The 19230-nt window shown below is 36.0% G+C and overlaps 1 pseudogene; it reads left to right on the top strand.

Moving 5' to 3' along the window:
- Positions 1–15789, top strand: part of LOC116653770 — a 119514-nt pseudogene extending 103725 nt beyond the window's left edge.
- The last annotated feature ends 3441 nt before the right edge of the window (positions 15790–19230 follow it).

Here is a 19230-nt window from a genome sequence, read left to right as displayed (position 1 = left end):
GCATCATTTTGTAAGGGGCTAATAAGGAATACATCAAGAGAGAACTTTTATCTTATGTACTATGAAGAAAACAACTGCAACTAGGAAATTGCATTTAAGAACATTCTATTATTACATGCAGGCATCTTTTTTTATTCAAAGTTATAAATGAGATAATAGGATGATGGTAAGGGTTTGAATAGTGTGGGAGCACAGCCTGAATGCAAAATGTATGTTAATATATGTAATACACAATACTTATAAAATTCATTAAATAGAGAAAATTTCTTACTTTATTATTTGGGTTACATCCACTCAGGTGTGATAATATCTTTTGTTCTGTTGAAAAAGGAGAAAATAGTTACATGCAGTTGTTTCTTTTCCATGTCAGGAATACAGAAAGCAATTTCTGACCTTGATTACACATTTTCTGTTGAAAGGAAAGATGATCAAGTTCAGGGGCCTATTTTTCTAGCCCTGGTTCTCTCTGCACAGTGAAATATCTGCTTTTGCCCCTTCATTCTCCTGTTTCCAAGACAAAAATAAATGAATAGATATCTAAGTATATTAGAAAGTAATATTAATAATAATAATAATAATAAATTATCAGGTGTAGTCACAGTCTTTTGAATATTAATTTACATGTTTGAATCTCTCTCACACCCATATTTCTCCAGTCCCTTCGATTAGAAGCCTAGATAGCATGCTATAAAGGGATAAAAACCATGAGACTAGTCCATATCCAGATTCTTGTAATGCTGAAGCATCAGAGCTTCTGCATAAGGTCTACTGATCCTGAAGAAAGTATGAGCTGCTAGAGTTTAATAGAGAGGTGCTCACATTACCTGTGGCAGCAGGTCTGTAGAGTGCCTGCCCTGGGGCTCTCCCCAATAGATACTGGTGGCATCCAGCCGGCACAATATGTGCTCTACCCCTTTGTACCACGGCCATGCATATGAGAGTAGATGACAATAGAGCATCACATATCAGGATAAGTAAGGTCGTTCCCAGAAAGCAAGACAGCTACAAGGCAGTTCTCAAAACAAGTGTCTTCTAGCTACACACAGAAGGTAGTGGCAGTTTACCTGCTTTAACAAGCTAAAATCAACCCTTTCTAGTGTGCCAGTAGCACATGATTTTTTTTCCATTTCCTGAATTTTAGCATCAGAAGAAGTGTTTGAGGTTGAGTACAAATGCTCTGAAAACAATCAGAAAGACACATGTAGACTCTGAGCATTTGCACATGAGACCACAACCTTAAACATAACTCTCAGAGCCCAGGGAGGAAGCAAATTAATTTATTTCAGTAAATCTAAATGCATTTCCCCAGAAGTTATTTGCAGAGCTGGGTAAAAAATCTAGTAAAGCTGTGTCTTAAATTTATGTTGAAAATGGGCTTCTATAAGGTCATTGTACAGTACATTGCTGCTGGAGAATAAATCTAGACTTCAGAATTGAACCCAATCTAGACAAAGCTCAGTTGCACACTAAGTACTAGGCACTAACCAAATACACTTCTATAGATGACTACTAGTAATACTCTGCTACAGACTAGTATATTTCTAAAAGGTAGATAAAATTTCCCCTTCAGTAAGAAAGGTTAAATTCTCTTGCAATAAGACGTTCCCTTCACATTCTTTGACAAGGATAATCCTTGATCCAGAGCTCTAATATGGCATTGGTACTGACCTTGGCGCACATGTAACTGTGACCTCTCTAAGCTTCAAAGGATTTGCTGAGTTATTGCAGGAAGAAATAGTGTTTGATCTCCTTCACTGTCTCTGAAGGAATTACAGTGATTATATCCTTCTTGGTGGTAATATACCAGGAGAAATGTATAGTACTTAGTGGAGGCTGAACTTGCTCGCACCTATAAGGTTCAAAGTCTTCAGAGACTACATGTTTAAGCTAATATTTCAGAAGGGTCAAAATCAAGCTGTGACGATTCAATCAAGGGTAGGAAAGAGTCTGAACATGTCATGGGAACAAGATTTTCTTTTCTATTCTGGTAAATAAATTCAAGACCATGAATGAACAACAAACCTGCAATCACTTAGTGAAAGTAATGGCATCTATCAGCTTTAAAAATCACAGGTGATTTACCCTGAACTCAAGAAGGTATTGATTGTGCTTTCTCCCAAGGTAAGTGATTTTTAGGAAAGTTAATATTTCTAATATTTGACAATGTACCACATTTTCTTAATATCAAATTATGTCAATAATACAATCATGTAATGGCTTAGGTTGGAGGGAACCTTAAAGATTATCTAGTTCCAACCCCCTGCCATGGGCTGGTTGTAACCAATCAGATCCAACAGTCAAGGGCCTCAACCTGGCGTTGAGCACCTCCAGGAACGGAGCTTCCACAGCTTATCCAGGCAGCCTGTGCCAGGGCCTCACTGGCCACTGAGTAAAGAATTTCCTCCTGACATCTAACCTAAGACTCCACACTTCTAGTTTAAAGCCATTCCTTCTTCTTCTATCACTAAAAGATTTGTAAAAAGTTGTAATTCCTCTTGTTTATAAGGTCCTTTCAAATACTGGAAAACTGCAATGAGTTCTTGCAGCCCTCTCTTCTCGAAGATGAATAAGCCCAGCTCTCCCATCATTTCTTCACAGAAAAGGTGCTCCCTCCCTCTGAAAATCTTCATGGCCCTCCTCTGAGCCCATTCCAACAACTCTGCATCCTTTTTGTACTGGGAACCCAGGACTGAACACAATACTTCTGATGGAGCCTCATAAGGGATCAGCAGAGAGGTACAATCACCTCCCTCTTTTTGCTGTCCCCCCCTCTTCTGATGCAGCCCAGGTTACGATTGGTCATCTGGCTAACAGAATTTCTGTGTCAACAATGATGTTTTGAGTGCAGTTGTGTGCTGTTTTCAAGCCTATCTTCTCTCCTACCTCCCATATATTCCTATGCCTGCTACCTTATTGCAGAAGCACATGCCTAACAAAGAAATACTCCTAAAATTTTTACTGGATTACCAGGGGTTGAAGGAAATTAGAATAAGAGGAAGAGATTCTGTGGAAGTACTTGTGTGGAGCCAAGAACTGTCCCAGTTTCAATTTATATTCTGCAGTAGTGGTTTCCAGAGGAATTTCTGAAAAACACTTTCAGATAAGATAAAACATTTGCAGAATTTTCATAAATTGCTTCATGAACCTTGCTATTGTCACATTCTTAATATTACAGATTATGTTTACGTACTAGCTCCTATGCACTTCCCAGCTAAGAAGTAATGATTTAAATGAAGATAAACTCTGATGCAACTTCAAATACAGCCCGTAAAAATGTAGGTTATGGGAGAAATCTATAGCTTAAAGAGCAAATCAAAAGAAAGCACAACAAAAAATATCATGTTAGGCATGTTTTAAACTGGGGATATTCTAAAAGAAAATTTGTTTTCTGTGGAAGTGCGTATCTTAGTATTTTGATATATACAGAAGTATCAGTAAAAAATGTTGGCATCTTGCCCACGTGGCATTTAATTGAAGACTTTTTTATTTTGCCATATTGTTAGTTAAATATTGATTGATTCAAAGATGAACTAGAATATTGGTATTTTCTTTCCTAATTAGGATAATAGCTTATCCACATGCCAACAGATATGAATCTATCTAAAATAACTGTACAAGTGAAGATGTAGAAAAGTCTTAAATAATACATCGTATTGCACCTCAATAACGATTTATAAATTAGAAATAGTAAAGTAGCTGTACTGTTTCATATCTCTGCCGACATTTTTCCCTATTGGGAATGAAGTGAGAGTGCTTGGTAGCTTACATTTATTTTAGAATTTTGTTTTCCAGTTTGCCATGAGTAAGTTTTCTTATAACTGTGAGAAAATGTCCAGTTACGGATTCCTCACTGCCAACACAACAGCAATGTTCTTGGGATTTTTACAAAAAAAAAAAAAAAAAAGAAAAGAAAAAAACAAAAGAAAGAAAGAAAAAGAAAAAAGAAATTCTGAACTTAGGAGGAAAGTCAGAGATTCTCTTGTTCTGACTGAGAAGCTGCCTGCTATCTATGGCAAAATAAATAGCTTAGCAATTGAAAAATATTCATAATGAATATTTGGTGTATGTGCCCTGTGGTGAAGAATAAATTCCTTTTTTCATCACAATCAAAGTGATGAATCAAAGTTTCTCAATTTTTAATCAACATTAATTTGACTTTAGAATCTGGTTTTCTTTATAATACTTGTATAAGAGATATCATGTTGATTTCTGCTGACATTTCTCCGATTAGTGAGTTTAATTGCAACTTTTCCCCTCATCTAAGTTAAATTTCTACTCTTCCTTCAGCTTTCATCTTAAATGCCACAGTATCATTCTCCTGCAGCCAAAATAAATACCATCTTTCAAAATATTTCTCTTTATCCTTTTACTATTATGTTCTTATTACACTAAAAATAAGATACTTCTTTCATCTTCTAAGGACTAGTCCTATTGAATTAATACTCCTTCTACTTGATTGGTACTGTTAAGGTGACCATCAATGTTTTTTACTACTTTTAGGGAAATAATAGTTATAAATGGTTTATTTTATATATATTAATTTATGTGTATATACGACATTATAAATGAGAGACTCGGCATGTGGTCCTATAAGTTAATAAGGAATATGCACTTCTTAATTCCTCAAAGGGATACATACAAAGCATATCTGAGCCTTAATTTATCCCTCCATTTTCTCTTTGAGAATGTTTTGCATAAATTTCCACATAAGAATTCACACTTCATAGAGGCTTTTCTAAGTTTTTAATGGGGAAATAATTTGTTTCAGTGCCACTGTTTAATCACATATTAATGGATGCAAAGAGTATTTCATGTGGTTTTTTTCTTTGTGTCTTGCAGATTTCTACTTAGTCAACTAATCTGATTCAGAGAAGTAGAGTTTTCTTTGCATATCATGTATTGCAAAGGATTACATTACACAAGTTTCAAGGAAGGTGGAAATGCAAACTGAATTTTTGTATTAATAAAGATATGTTAATTCCTCTGCCTTGAGGTGATTAGCATGAGTCTTTTCAAGTTCTGTGAGTATATTAATTTTAAGAACATGGATAATCTCATAAAGATTATTAAAAAGGCACAAATATTGCCAGTGCAATTATTACACATCTGCTTGAAGCACCATGAATTTTGGACTTCTCATTTATTTAGAGTTTTACTATTCAATTTTGAGTTATTTTGTTCGTTTTTAAAAGTTGTATTAAACTTCCATAAATGAATTTACATATAGATCTCTGAGTCCATACAAGGAATTTGAAGTAAGATACACTCAAAGCATCACAAGCTAATCCCTTGGAACATCCTGTGAGAACTAAAAACCAGGTTAATTCTATCTGCTGATAATGTTGTAGGTTAAAAGTTTATTGCCATCTGCAGAATTATAAATGCTGAATTTCATGTAACGCTTCTAAAATATAGTACTGTCCATTTAGTTTTAAAATATGTTACAATTAACTCTACTGGAATTGTAATTAACTTAGTTTTTTCATAGTAGCAATGAGCTACTAAAATGGATTGGAGAAATTAAGTACTAAAAAAATTGTGATGCTTCAGGGTATCTAATTTTTATCTTTACCTGTGCTTATCCCACCAGAGAGAAAAATCCTTCTAGGTATAACTGTGAATTATAAAACATGGCCTCATATTATTTAAGATAAAACAGATTATTCTAAGTGTATAATTTTTTTGGTGTATTTTGAATCCAGAGATTCCAATTTTCATTGGACTGAAGTTACAAAAGTCAAACACATATAAAATACTTAATATAAGATGAAATCTGTCCAAATGAGTAATCAAATGTATATAACGGAAAGCAGGGAGGGAAAAAGGGCTCTAGGATAAGGTGAAGTTTGCTATGAAACAGTTAATAATTCTGATCTAGGACACGCTTCTCATCTGTTAGGGAAGCCATTTTCAAACCTTAAAGTAAAAAGTGAAGAAAAATGTTTGAAAACATGTGGCTCATTAGAAAAAAAGTACAACTATTCCAGTTTCAACTCAAAGTATTTTACCTTTTTTGTTTACTGTTGGTTTGTTTTAACTAAACAGTCATTGGAGTTCTCTTATCTGTAATTTACACCAGGCAATGTCAATGTCTGGTAAAATAAAGGAGTTATATACCTAAGAGAAACATTCAAGTCAACACAGACCATCTACAATGTCACGTGTGCCATGTGTTAACACACAGTGTGTTAATTGATCTTAGTATATGTTTGGATTTGGAACAAATACAAAGTTTGCTCTTTTAAGAATTTGCACTGAAGACACTTCAGTTCAAAATGAATGGTTACTTATAATTTGCTCATTTGCTCATTTCATTAATTGGCTTTTTAAAAAATCAATTTCAGCATTGTTTAAAATTAATATTCCTCTTCACAGTATCTCTGAAGAATTAAATACAAAAGCACTGAAAGCATTATAGAAAAATTGAGGCATTTCTGAGTATTCTCATATTAAATATGTGAAACAGTACCTGAAGTCTGTCTACAGAACATGACAAAAGACACACATTGCCTACATTTTCATTACAGTGGGCACTGGTATCACTTCTGTAATGTACTTTTAAGTGGCACAATGCTCACTGAGGTTCAATTTGTAATTTATTTTTATACAGAAATTTTTATTTATTTTATTTGCTCCTTAGCCTATCTTTTCCATGTACTGCTCTCACTCCTTCTACTTGGGTCTTAGAAGAAGAATGTCAGCATGAGTTTTGTTAAACTGGAGTGACACAACAGAGCAGGGGCCATGAGATCAGTACACACTGATAAAGTGAGAACAAAAAACCTTTGGAAAACTAACACTGGACTGTCACTCTCCTAGAAGTGATATGCAATAAACACTTGAAAAAGAACTACAGAATGTTTGGGGATGGAAAGGAGCTTTGGAAGTCAGATGGTGTAATTCAAGTGCTTTACACGAAGATACACAATTAGTTCTATGGTGCACCATTTCACAACTTCGGCTAGGCTCTTCAGGAACCACAATAACATTTCACCCCATCTGTTCATTGTTCAACAACTTTTGGCTTGCTCCTTTTAATTAAGAAAGGGTAAATCTGACCAGGTAATAATTATACATAGAATTTTTTACTAAGTTTCAGTCTGGAATAAATTCATATACTTTCTGCTTTCTGCTATTTGCAAATAAGTTTACAACCCTATTGCCAACAGCGTTCCCATGGTCGGTTTTATGTACATAGCAAAGTTTCTCAGATACTCTATAAAACATAACCAGAAAATATTTATGATTTCTAGCAAAATTTCCCAAAGTCTTACTCAAGAGGTTTTACCAGCCAAGCAAATCAATTATGTATGCCTTAATATTATTGATGGATGATCGATCCTCTCAACACTGGTCATAAAGGTCCAGTTAATGTTACCTCATAAGTAACAGGTTTTCAGAGGGCTGAAATAAGATTGTAATTTCTTCTTCTCCTATTACTGTTGTTGTTTAAATCTAAATTTGAAATTCATAATTTCCTCCCCCAAAATATCTTTAATTTTATTTAATATTTCTATTTTTATATCTGACAGCACATGTTCAGACAACGTGATACGTAGAGATGCTATCCCGAGCACTGAAATTCAGTCAGGCTGAATACATTGCAATGTGGTACTACTGTTGTGAAAAGCATTTTCTGAAACATAGCTGAAATTACACATGACATCATATCCTTTATAAGACAAAAAAAAATAATGAAAATTACAAGAAATAAATAAAATATGCCACTAACCTTCTTGCTTTTAAATGATTAAAAGGGTAGTTTACAGCTACAAGTCCAGAAACTCAAGCTGCAGGAAAGGAAAGGGATTGTGGTGGAAAATGAGATAAAATCTTATCCATGTGAGTAAAATGAAAACAAAAACACAAAAATATTTTTAGAAACTGTCGTCTTTCCATTAAAAGGATTTACCTCTTACATGAATGACAGAAAAAACAGACATGCTTGCTTCTCCAACTTTGTCTTTTCTAAATTTCAGGCAGACTGAATGCAAAAGATTGTGATGGATGTCTGTAACAAGAAACCAAAATAATTAATTGCACATTTATTACAGATAGAAGATAAAGACATTTATTATATTCAAGACATTTTCTTGGAAGTAGTACAGATGTATTTCTTTTTATATTTGCATACGGGACCCTGATCACACACCATCATTAACCCAGATTTAACCCCACTGAGCTGGCAGTGGAAAGGAGAGCTGGACTGCAGGATATGGTTGCTTGTTGCACCCAGTTCCAGTTTCATAAAAAAAAAAAAAAAAAAGAGAGAGAGAGAGATTTTGGGAAAGAATAAAAAGCTATCCAGATGCTGTGCCTATACAGGTGCCTCAGCTGCCAGCACAAGAAGATCTGTACAAAGGCTGGGGAGATAGAAGAAGCAAAGCCACGAAAGACAGGGAGGCACAAGGGCAAGACTATCAAGAGCACAAGAGTAATCTCATCTCTAGTCTTTCCGCTGTTAAGGAGGGGAAATGAAGGTATCAACTGCAGAGAGTAAAGTATGTTCTTCTATGCTATTCATGTAATCACTAGGCATGTGTTTATTTTAGGGATGTAGCTCAAGATGGGAAAACAGTGGAAGGTAATTATTTTCCAGCTGGGAAATATTAGGCTGACCTCAAGTAGCTGCAAAATGAATATAATATGCAATAAGGCTTTATACCATCATAACCATAACATTACAAAAACTCACTCATCTTTTGCTCTGGAGGCTGAATTAAAGACTGCTTTATTGCAGATGATTTGCAATATCTATACATGAGAGATTTCTGCAGTTTAAACCATTATACTCAAAGTCCACTGAGTCAGAACAATCTTTTTTTTAACTTGTGTTAGGCAATATACAGAAAATGGAGGAGAAAAAAATAAAATTAGACAATTTTTCCTCACTTTTTCTTTCTTTTCTAAATTAGCTCATGTTGTTCACGGATCTCTGGCATTGCTGTTCATAAAATATCATTCTTTCTCACTATTCTGCTTGAAAACAGTTACTTTGGCTGTTGAATTGCAAAGAATATTGGCAGTATTAATGTCTAAAATTTCAAGACACCTCTTTCTTTCACTGCTAGGATAAGAAATAAGTAGAGTGGACTGAAAACCAAACAAGAAAAATTGGGCAGATATGTGTGGTGTGGAGACTGTTGAAAAGGCAAGAGTCTGTCCTCAGTTTTCTATGAAATTATTCTTTACTGTTACTTTAATCTTAAGTAACTCAATTTCACAACAGTATTTCCTTCTGAGAAGCTCAATAATGTCAGGTGTTTTCACTTTGTCCTCTTTGACCATTTGAAGTCTATTAAACATTGCTGACTTATTAAGGCGAGTACTAATAGATACATAGGAAGACAGAAAAGATCCACTTGAATTTTAGGAGAACTCATTTTCTTCAAAGTTTTGTCGTTGCCCTGTTAACAGTGGAGTAGTTCATTTTAAATTAAAATGGTAGCAAGAAACTCTTCTTTAAAGAAGGCCATACAGCATGATATAATAATTTATGTTTCATTTTACCTCACTTTTTCTCATTACTGTTCTGATGCTACCTATAAAACAGTGCATGGCTGAACTGACATACAATGTAAATAATATCAAATATTAAAGATACATGATGAAGAGCTCATAACTAGAATAACATTCCCTTGAAAATTTACATTCCTGAATACAAAATGAGAATGATGTGCAAGCCAGCTTGGAAATTGAACATAATTTTCTTCTGGGATAGTCATTCAACAATTAGGTGTCTGTACAAAAGGGAGAGATACAATTTATATATATTTTCTTTATTTTCTCCTCTAGAGTATTCAGTATTTTATTAAATGACATTTTCATTATTGTTATGCATTCTAATTCCATCAAAAATAAAACAGTGGCCTCTTGAAATAAGAGATGTCAATTATATGTACAGTGTTTGGCAGTAACTAAAACTTTCTGTCTGGCTTTAGTAAAGAATGCATTGATGCAAATCAACATTAGACAATCAGTGATTTGTAAAGAGTTTTTACATTCAAAAGCATTCATAGAATCATAGAATCCTGAGGCTTGGAAAAGCCTTCCAAAAACATCCAGCCCAACTGTCCACAAGTATTTCCCCACTAAACCATGCTCAACAGTACAACATCTAAATGTTTCTTAACACCTCCAAGGTTGGTGACTCCACCTTCTCTCCCTGGCAGCACGTTCCAGTGCCTGACCATTCCTTTGGAGAATAATTTTTTCCTGACAACCAGCCAGAATTCCCCTGGCTTATGTTTCAGCTGTCTGTTGGCTAACATCTCAAGATCCTTTTTCTCTGTACAGCTCACCAGCCACTCTTCCCCAAGCCTGCAGCAATGCATGGAGTTGTTTTGACTTAAGAGCTGTACCTGGAACTTGATCTTGTTGAAGCTCATCCCCCTAGGCCTCAGCCTCGCAATCCAGCCTGTCCAGATCCCTCTATAATGCCTTCCTGCCTTCAGGCAATCCAGTCTTCCTCCCAGCTAGCTGTCATCTGAAGACTTACTGAGGGTACAGTCAGTTTTCTCATCCAGATGATCATTAAAGATATTAATCAAATTTGGCCCCAGTACTGACCTGTGGGAAACACTACTCATTACCAGCTAGCAGCAGGATTTAGCTCTGCTCACCACTACTCTCTGGGCCCAGGGATCAAGTAGTTTTTTACTCAGAGAGGAGTACATCTGTTATGACTCCTAAAGTCACGGGCTGACAGCTGCTCCAAGAAAATACCACAGGGAGACAGATTTAAAGGCTTTACCTAAACTCTAGGTAGAGTTTTATCACCCACAGCCTTTTCCTAGATGATGAGCCCTGGATGCCTCAGAACATCAAGTTGGAGGACCATGACTGTAGCAAAGATTAACCTCCACACAAGCCTGAACTTGTGACAGATCTGCTTCAGCTGGATGCATATAAGTCTATGGGATCCAATGGGATTCATTCCAGGGTACTCAAAGAGCTGGCTGATGTCACTGTGAGATCTCTCTCAGATATTTTTTCAGTGGTCTCAGAAATCCAAAGAGGTCTCACTCAGCTGGGAACTATCAAAGGTTGTCCCAGTTTTCATGAAATCATAGAATGACTTTAGTTGGAAGAGACCTTAAAAATCAACTAGTTCCAACCCCTCTGCTATGGATGGTTGCCACCCACTAGAACAGGCTGTCCAGGGCCCCCTGAACCTGGCCAATAATGGAACATCCACACCTTTTCTGGGCAAGGCATTCCAGCACCACACGACTCTCTGAATAAAGAATTTTCACATAATATCTAATCAAAATCTCCCCCCCTTTTAGTTTTAAATCATTCCCCCTTGTCCTAGCATTGTCTACCCCATTAAAATTTGGTCTCCCTTTTATTTAGAAGTTCCCTTTCAGTACTGGAAGGTACAGTGAAGTCTCCCTGAAGCCCTCTCTTCTCCAAGAAGAATAAGCCCAACTCTCTCATAGAAGAGGTGCTCCAACCCTCTGATCCTCTTTGTGTCCCTCCTCTGGACCCACTCCAACAACTCCACATCCTTCGTGTGCTCAGCCCCCAGGTGTGGTCACAGTGCTTCTGATGTGGCCTCACAAGTAGTGTTTTACAACAGAATAATGTCTCTCTGTAGCTATTATCATGTAGAGTGCATGTTTAAAATTAATGTTTCCTTCCGTCTGATTTTTCTGTGTGTTTGTTAGAGCACATAACAACCTTCAGATATTAATATTTTACAGTGTGACTATTTTCAAATGACTGTTGTCATTTATTATGAGAATGCTTAATACCCTCTATTTTCTCTCTCTATATATTTACTAGGGAATTTAGTGCTGACAAAGCACATTGTATTATTGTCAGTGGGAAAAAAAAAAAAAAGTATCTCTCTATCTTCAGACTTTCAAACACTTCTACTTTATGAGGCTAATGCACTTAATTTCTAAACTAGATAAGTTACATTACCAGTGTGGTTGCTTTAGTCCTTCTGGATAGGTGAGTTTTGGGTACTGATTTTGAGTAATCTGTGAAGGCACTGAAGCCAGCAGGAGCGTAATATACATGTGAGGTTTAAGGTCTGCAAGAGCATTGCATTGCATGTTTTCAAACCAAGCAGCAAGGCAAACTGTGCTTGTTAACTCCCTACAGATCCCTGTCCTAGTGGGTGAATGCTAGACCAGCAGTAGCAAAAGGTTTTCCTTACTGCTGATCTAAGAAGTGCAGAACAATAGTCTGACTTTTAAAGACTTAATTTACTATTAGCAGTGGAATAAATGATCAAATCCTCCGCAAACAGGACAGCTCAACAATTTTGATTTTTTCCCCACAGAGATTACACTTTACTGCTCCTTTCCATGCAAGACTGATCTTAATCTGTCTAACTTCAAAAACTAATGCTGATGCTCAACAGAAAGCAGATGCTTGGCATTTCCAGCCATGTACAGGAGAAGTTCAACACAATTTCAAAAACTGTTATGCTGCAAAACATGCCTATCAGCTCAGCTGACCTTTAAGCTTCACTTCACGTTCTCTTTAGGATTAATTATTCAGTTTCTTGTGTTTGTGAATCATACTGTATCCTGAGGATGTATTGGAGATGGTACCTGCTTTTCCTTTCCGTGTTCTGCTTAGCTACCTACACTATAGTAGTACAACGGTCCATAAAGCCACAGTAGCATGACTTTGCCGAAGGATGACAGAAGACACAAAACTTTCTTATATTTGTCACAATCAGGAAAATAAAAAACAATTCAGGCTTTTATTAGAAGTCACTAGTGAAGCCCATATAGCAGTTTACTCATTAGTTTTCACAGAGGTATGAAATTACTCTCTAAAAACGGCCCTGTTGTAATATCTGTATTCAAATACAAAAACATTAAAAAATAAATAAATCATCATGGCAATGGTGTAACAGAATTTGGCATTTCTCATAACACTTGTGAAAACCAGGAGGTTATTTATTCAAAGCGAGTTATCTAATTTCGAATGATAATGGTAAGAATGAACAACAAAGAAAAAAAATATTATTGTAGCATTGAAGGTACAGGTTTTTTCTTATTGAATGATCTGTGAACAGTATCTGCCTTAATATCCCAAAAATTAAAGAAATAGGTACTTCCATTAAAAATAAAAATTAAAAATAAAAAGAGTGTTACCAGGAAACTGGTTTAGAAGATTTTGTAATTGCTCTAAGAGTAACAGCACTGCATTTTTTTGATTGTACATGAGATGAGGAGTTTTTCCCCGAGTCCATAAAAAATGACCTATTTTCAGTTTTTATGCAGGGAAAAAGGTGAACAGATTTCTGTGCTACGACTGATGTTTCCCTCTGCGGATCTGTCAGATTAAGATCTTTTCAGCTGAAACAGTGAGCTTGGAAAGTGGCACTTTTCTTAGCCCTCTTCCCCACTTAAAAAGTACAGACTTTGCTTTCAATTTTCCAAATTCCATGAGCCTCACAGCCATATTTTAATCTTTTAAAGCATGCTGTCTCAGCTGAGGAGTCCAGCAGCATGCCCTCAAGTTGGCTGATGTTCAGCAATCAATACTGAGTGATATCAAGCAATCAATCCAAGTGTTATCAAGAATTTAATTGGTGAAGGATTTTTTTTCTTTTCTGTCTAGAGATAAAGAGATAATCTTGTCTTTTATTGTGATATTAATTTTCTTCAATCTAATTGATCATAATTGCAGTTTTGGACATGTAAATACGTGTCTTTGCTTTTTTAAAACTGAATAAGGATTCAGCAATGTATGAATTCATATAACATCAAAAGTGAGGGTACAGAACTGTAACCTGACAGCAGAAAAGCTCTGAGAACCTTTTCTTCTTGTATAATAAAATTCAGAAAATGCTTTGATTTTATACTTCTATTACTTTTCACTGATCATATTTTGTTTCTTACAATTGTTCATTGCTACTATTAAAAAAAAAGAAACAACAAATCAAGGCACTCAGGAGATCTACATATGTAAGATGTCTTGTTAATGTGTTGCAGCAACTTTGCATAGGTGAAATATTTTAGGAAGAATGAAAGGAAAAAAAAATCAATATCCCTGAATGTGAACTTTCTCAATTTTCTCTGAATTAGTCTTCTCCCATTTATCTCTTTATAACCTCTGTTTCATTGTTCCTTAGATAAACAAAATCAGTAAAAACAAAAACAAAAAACAGCAAAACCAGAAAGAAAATACTAAGAGTTTTAAAATAAATAGGACAATAAAACTAAATATTTTGGATGCTAGAAATAATTCTCCCTGTGCTCGACCAGCCTGAAAAATCATAAATATATTACCTGTGTATACAAGCCAGTGGAGACATACCCTGTCAGTTATGGAATCCAACTTTATAACCACAAGGTAGTTATAAAGCAGGTATGGTTGTTCAGGAGAAGTTGAAATGAATCTCTACTGAATAAGGGATCAGAGGAATTCCTACGTCTTTAACATATGAAACCCATATTTCTTACATTATCTTCCTATGTCCAAACACAGAAAACACCTGTTAGACCATATATTGATACCTACATGGGTGCGTATGCATATATGTGTGTGTATGCATATATATATAAAGCCAATGAAGTTATTAAAATAATACTCCCCAGGGAAAATATATGCATCTTTTTCATTGTTTGTTTGGGTAGCACAAATATATTGGATCCCGTTTCCTTAATTAACTTGTATCTCACTGCCCCATTTTCCAGCAAACATTGTCTGGTCTGTGATGCTATTGTGATGCAGTGAAACATCTCCATGGTGATTTTTGTGGAGGTCCCACTCCCCGCAGCACTTGTGCTACTGTACTTCCTCCTGCTGGTGGCAGGACAAACCTTGTTCACTGGGGGAACAGCTGTAGACAGGAATTTCTGTCAAGATGAAATTAAGAATTCCAATGAAGACACCTTCATCAGAAACATCAGGTATTTCTGTTCCAAACACCGACTCGGCAGACTCAGCTTCTGCTTCCCATCAAGTCTGTGGTAGCTTGGGATGCTGCCTTAGGACCTTTTCCAGAAGAAAAGACTTCTCTACTTTCTCCCGGGGAAGTTTGTGTTAAAAGATGATGTCATGATCTTTCTGATAAGTGCTCCACCGAAGCCAAGGCTTTGTCATCACTCTCCTTTCTGAGAAACCTCTGGAAAGTTGTTGAAAGCGATCTCTTCCAGTCCATTTGGTGGGACAGTGATGGAGACTTCATAGCAATTGAGGAACCATTCTTCAGAACAGAAGTACTGGCCAGGAGTGGACCTCTCAGCATTGGCAGCACAAAAGGTTTTGTTTGTCACCCTCATGACCATGGCTTCTACATTACGGACACAGATTTGCCAAGGTTTGCTTCTCGTGCTCAGTTCCTAGCAGAGGGAGCAGCAATTTCTACTCCTAGTGAGGTACGTGGTCCCTCTACCTGTGAAATAGCTGCTGGGACAGTGGGATTGGTGCCCAGTCCAAAGTGAGGTGGCTGACAGCTGGTGATATTTGGGTACTTATGCTTCTGAGAACCCTACATTTCTTGACGTGAGAATGTGTTTTTGAATGGGCAGCATTCTACTTCTGTGGGAACTCATTTCATCAAAAGAGAACTTTATTGTATTGCTCAAATGCTAGATATGATCTAGCTACTAGATCTAAGAACTCTTGCAAATAAATTGTGTTTTCTGCAGTGCTTTCTGCTTTGTTGCTCAGCTTTCATCAACAGCAAAGTGCTGTTTGCAGGAGGCATTTCACTGTTAACACCAAAAACATTTTTTTATTTTTTTATTTTTCAGTCTTGGAATGGTACTGTGGAGTTTAGCTGGCAATTAAGTGGCCTACTTCAACTTCACATTGCATCGTCCTCCTTGTTTGTGTAAAGAATAAAATCTAGTGTTCATAAATCCAAGTTTATTTATATGTGGTGTTTGTTGATGGTTTTTTTCCATCTTATACTCTTGTCTGGTAGTTTTGCTTAGGAGTGTGGTGATTAGGAAATGAAGAAGAGCTCATAAGGTAATCCTGTTTGGCATTCTACCTGCCTCAGTTTCCTGTTGTATGCTTATAGCTGTTTGGCATTCTACTTTTTCTCTGTTGCTATGAACAACATGCCCATTTTATGCCCTGAACTCCCTAATACTTCTACACAAGCATGGTGCTTCCTGGTGGTCATCCCCGTGGTTGTGGGGATGAAGGCCATATGTCATCCTCACAGTGTACTTCTGACCCCCATGTAGTTTAAGGAAGTATTTCAGATTCAACTGGTTCTGTTTCTAGGACAGTTTCTAGGATGTGACTCCTTGGTTAGCAGGAGTCAGCAGGCTCCTTGGGTTGCAGTTGAGGTACCCCATATCTTTCCCATTCTTCATGCTCAACTGTGTTTACAATTTTAGCAGTATAACATGTTCTTTTACTATTTTAACAGTATAAGTGTTAGCCTTTTATTCAAAAGCCTAATGAAAATGAAAGTTTTACTATCATCTTGAAAGACTTAAGCAGCTAAATTTGTGCCATCAGCAAAAAACTGATTATGCTGTGTTTTCCCACAACATTAACAAAGACTATACTTTCCAGTCATTCCTTTCGATATGCTACACATTATCTGGATTAAATACCTTTATTTAATAATAATAATAATTCTAAAATATATATATATATATCGTAGATATAGATATGATACCCTATGAAGTCTGGTGTGCCTCCGGTGGTGCAGTGGCTAAGAACCCTGCTTTGCAACACCAGAGGCCGGGGATCGAATCCCCCTTGTGGCGCAAGTGGTAGAAGTGCTGCTCTGCTACACAGGAGGCTTGAATCCCGGGGGTTGGACTCGATGATCTCTAAGGTCCCTTCCAACCCGCATGAGACTGTGATACTGTGATACTGTGAAATCTAAATTGGGAAGAAACAATAGAAGTTTTCAACAGCAGAATTCTGTCCTTGCTACATCTCATCAAGTGTAAAAAGTGAACATAAATTATGCTTACTGTAAGGCTATTTTTTTTTTTTTCTCTCATAGCACTGTTTTCCTTGTTTGCAGTTTTTCAACCTGAATGTGGCTTGAAATATTTTAGATAACACAAAAATAATCTAATTTTTCTGGGCTCTGAAGCACATTTCTCCACTTGGGTTAAAATTCTATTAAATAAATTACAGAGCTTGATAGCACAGATGAGATGCTTGCTACAGTTTTTTGTTTGAGCTCCTATAAACCTCATTCTTGTCTTACCATATAAAACTGTTGGCAAAATAAGAAAATGCAGAGTTCCCACTATGACTTGGAGTTGGTGCTTTTCTTTCCAATAAAACTGAGTGTGCTGGAGGATAAATATTAGGCAAACAAAAGAAAACAAATGAAAATGTTTCGCTATTAAGACAGTAGGACAAAAGACTACCCTACTTGAAAAGAATTCATCACTTCAGGCAAAGAGGCATGGGGTTTCAAAGGATGATCTTTATTTTGTAAGGAACTATTCTGTGTATTCAGAAATAGTTTCCAGAATCATTTACTTGAACTACTAAATATACTTCAATTCTACTTTACATAAAATTTATTCACGAATCTTAGATTTTCAGATTGTTAACAAAAAAAAGAAAATTCAGACTTTCTTCTTCCTAATGTGATTTTTATGATTATGGTTAACATGCACAGAATGGATTTGATTTTATACTCAGTGTTACTAGCACACTAGTTACACGATCCTATACTGAACAGACTGAAGTCTAATTTACAAAATTGAGTGGATACTTCATAGATAAAAACAGCAAGTGCTAGAATCAGTCATGTCTGTAAAGACTGTAGTAACATATAATATCTGCTGTGATACTGTGAAATGTTTAGTGTGTACTCTGAAAGATTTATATTCCTTCTTGAGCAATAGGGAACTACCGTTTCCTGGACTTGCTCACATAGGTCAACAACAGTGAAGCTAAGGGTTTTCACTGCAGGGTGAATTAGATTTTTTCACTCTCTTTCTTCTTAATTTTCAGTGTCCTTGATAAATTGAGGGAAAAGAAACCTGTCATAGGCTCATTATGTTTACAATTGTGTACAAAAACAGATAAATATTGTGTATTATTACTATAAAATAAAAATTACATGATTACAGAGTTATATGATATACACATAATTTCTATATAAAATTACATCTAGAAATGTATATGCTATGTCATGTATGTCATAAAAGAGACACTTTCATTTATGAAAGAATTTTTCTAGAAAACGATTTTCAAAATATAACCTTTTCTCACCCAAATGGTGATTTAACCACTATTCCAATTCTCTCATTCATATAGATCACAGAAGACACAATGTTGTGTGAATGCAAAATTACACAGGACTCTTTCTATAACATAATTTAAAATAGTTTCAAAGCCTTCTAATGAAGGTATGTATTCTATTTTTAGGGCACAGTTGAAGAATAATAGTCTTTAGGAAAATAATAGTATTCTGTCAAATAATGTGCCTAGATAAGTGAATGTTGGTGCTCTGGAGGGAGATGACCAGATGAGAACAGGGAAATAATTTATACTGTGTCATGGTTTCGATATTTCCAAGCCTGTATAATTTAAAGCTTGTATTTCCACATCTTCTCAAAATGTCATGTGAACTGTGTACAGCAGACAGCTCTCAGTTTCTGGCTGATTAAATCAATTTCTTCTCCAGCTGAAGTGATTTTCTCAGACTTGTTATCCTCTTGAGCTTTTCGTTTCTTCCTATGCAGTTAGTCTACCAAACTTTTCCTAGTTGCTTCCAGTACTTCAGCTATGATATCTATCAGGAACAAAGATCTATTGCACTTCAAAAAAAAATCTCATGATACCTACTGAAAAAAAAAATGTATTAATTAGAACTGTAGACTAGAAAGAAAGGAGTTAGAAGATGCTGAATCTGCTGGGATTTCTTATTTAGAACAGGTTCCCCAGAGAAGCTGTGGATGCTTCATCCCTGGAGGTGTTTAAGGCCATGCTGGATGGAGCCCTTGGCAGCCTGACATAATGGGGGGTATCCAACCCATGGCAGTGGGTTGGAACTATATGATCTTTGAGATTCCTTTCAACCTAAATCACTCTGTGATTCTATGATTAGAACATATTGCAGAGTGAGCAGAGTGACTTGAGATTCCCATATCTTCCAATTTGGAAGTGAATTCCTACAGGCAAATATTTTATTCACTTATACTTTTTGAGCTGTTTCTCGTCATTCTGTCCATTTTGATATAATATCACGCAGCAAACTTATGACATAGCTACAGAATGACAAAAGTATTGGAACAGTTTCTTAATTACTTTCCCCTTTGC

The sequence above is a fragment of the Coturnix japonica genome, chromosome 8 (genome assembly GCF_001577835.2).
Source record: "Coturnix japonica isolate 7356 chromosome 8, Coturnix japonica 2.1, whole genome shotgun sequence".
NCBI lineage: Eukaryota > Metazoa > Chordata > Aves > Galliformes > Phasianidae > Coturnix > Coturnix japonica.
This window is presented reverse-complemented; position numbering and strand designations above follow the sequence as displayed.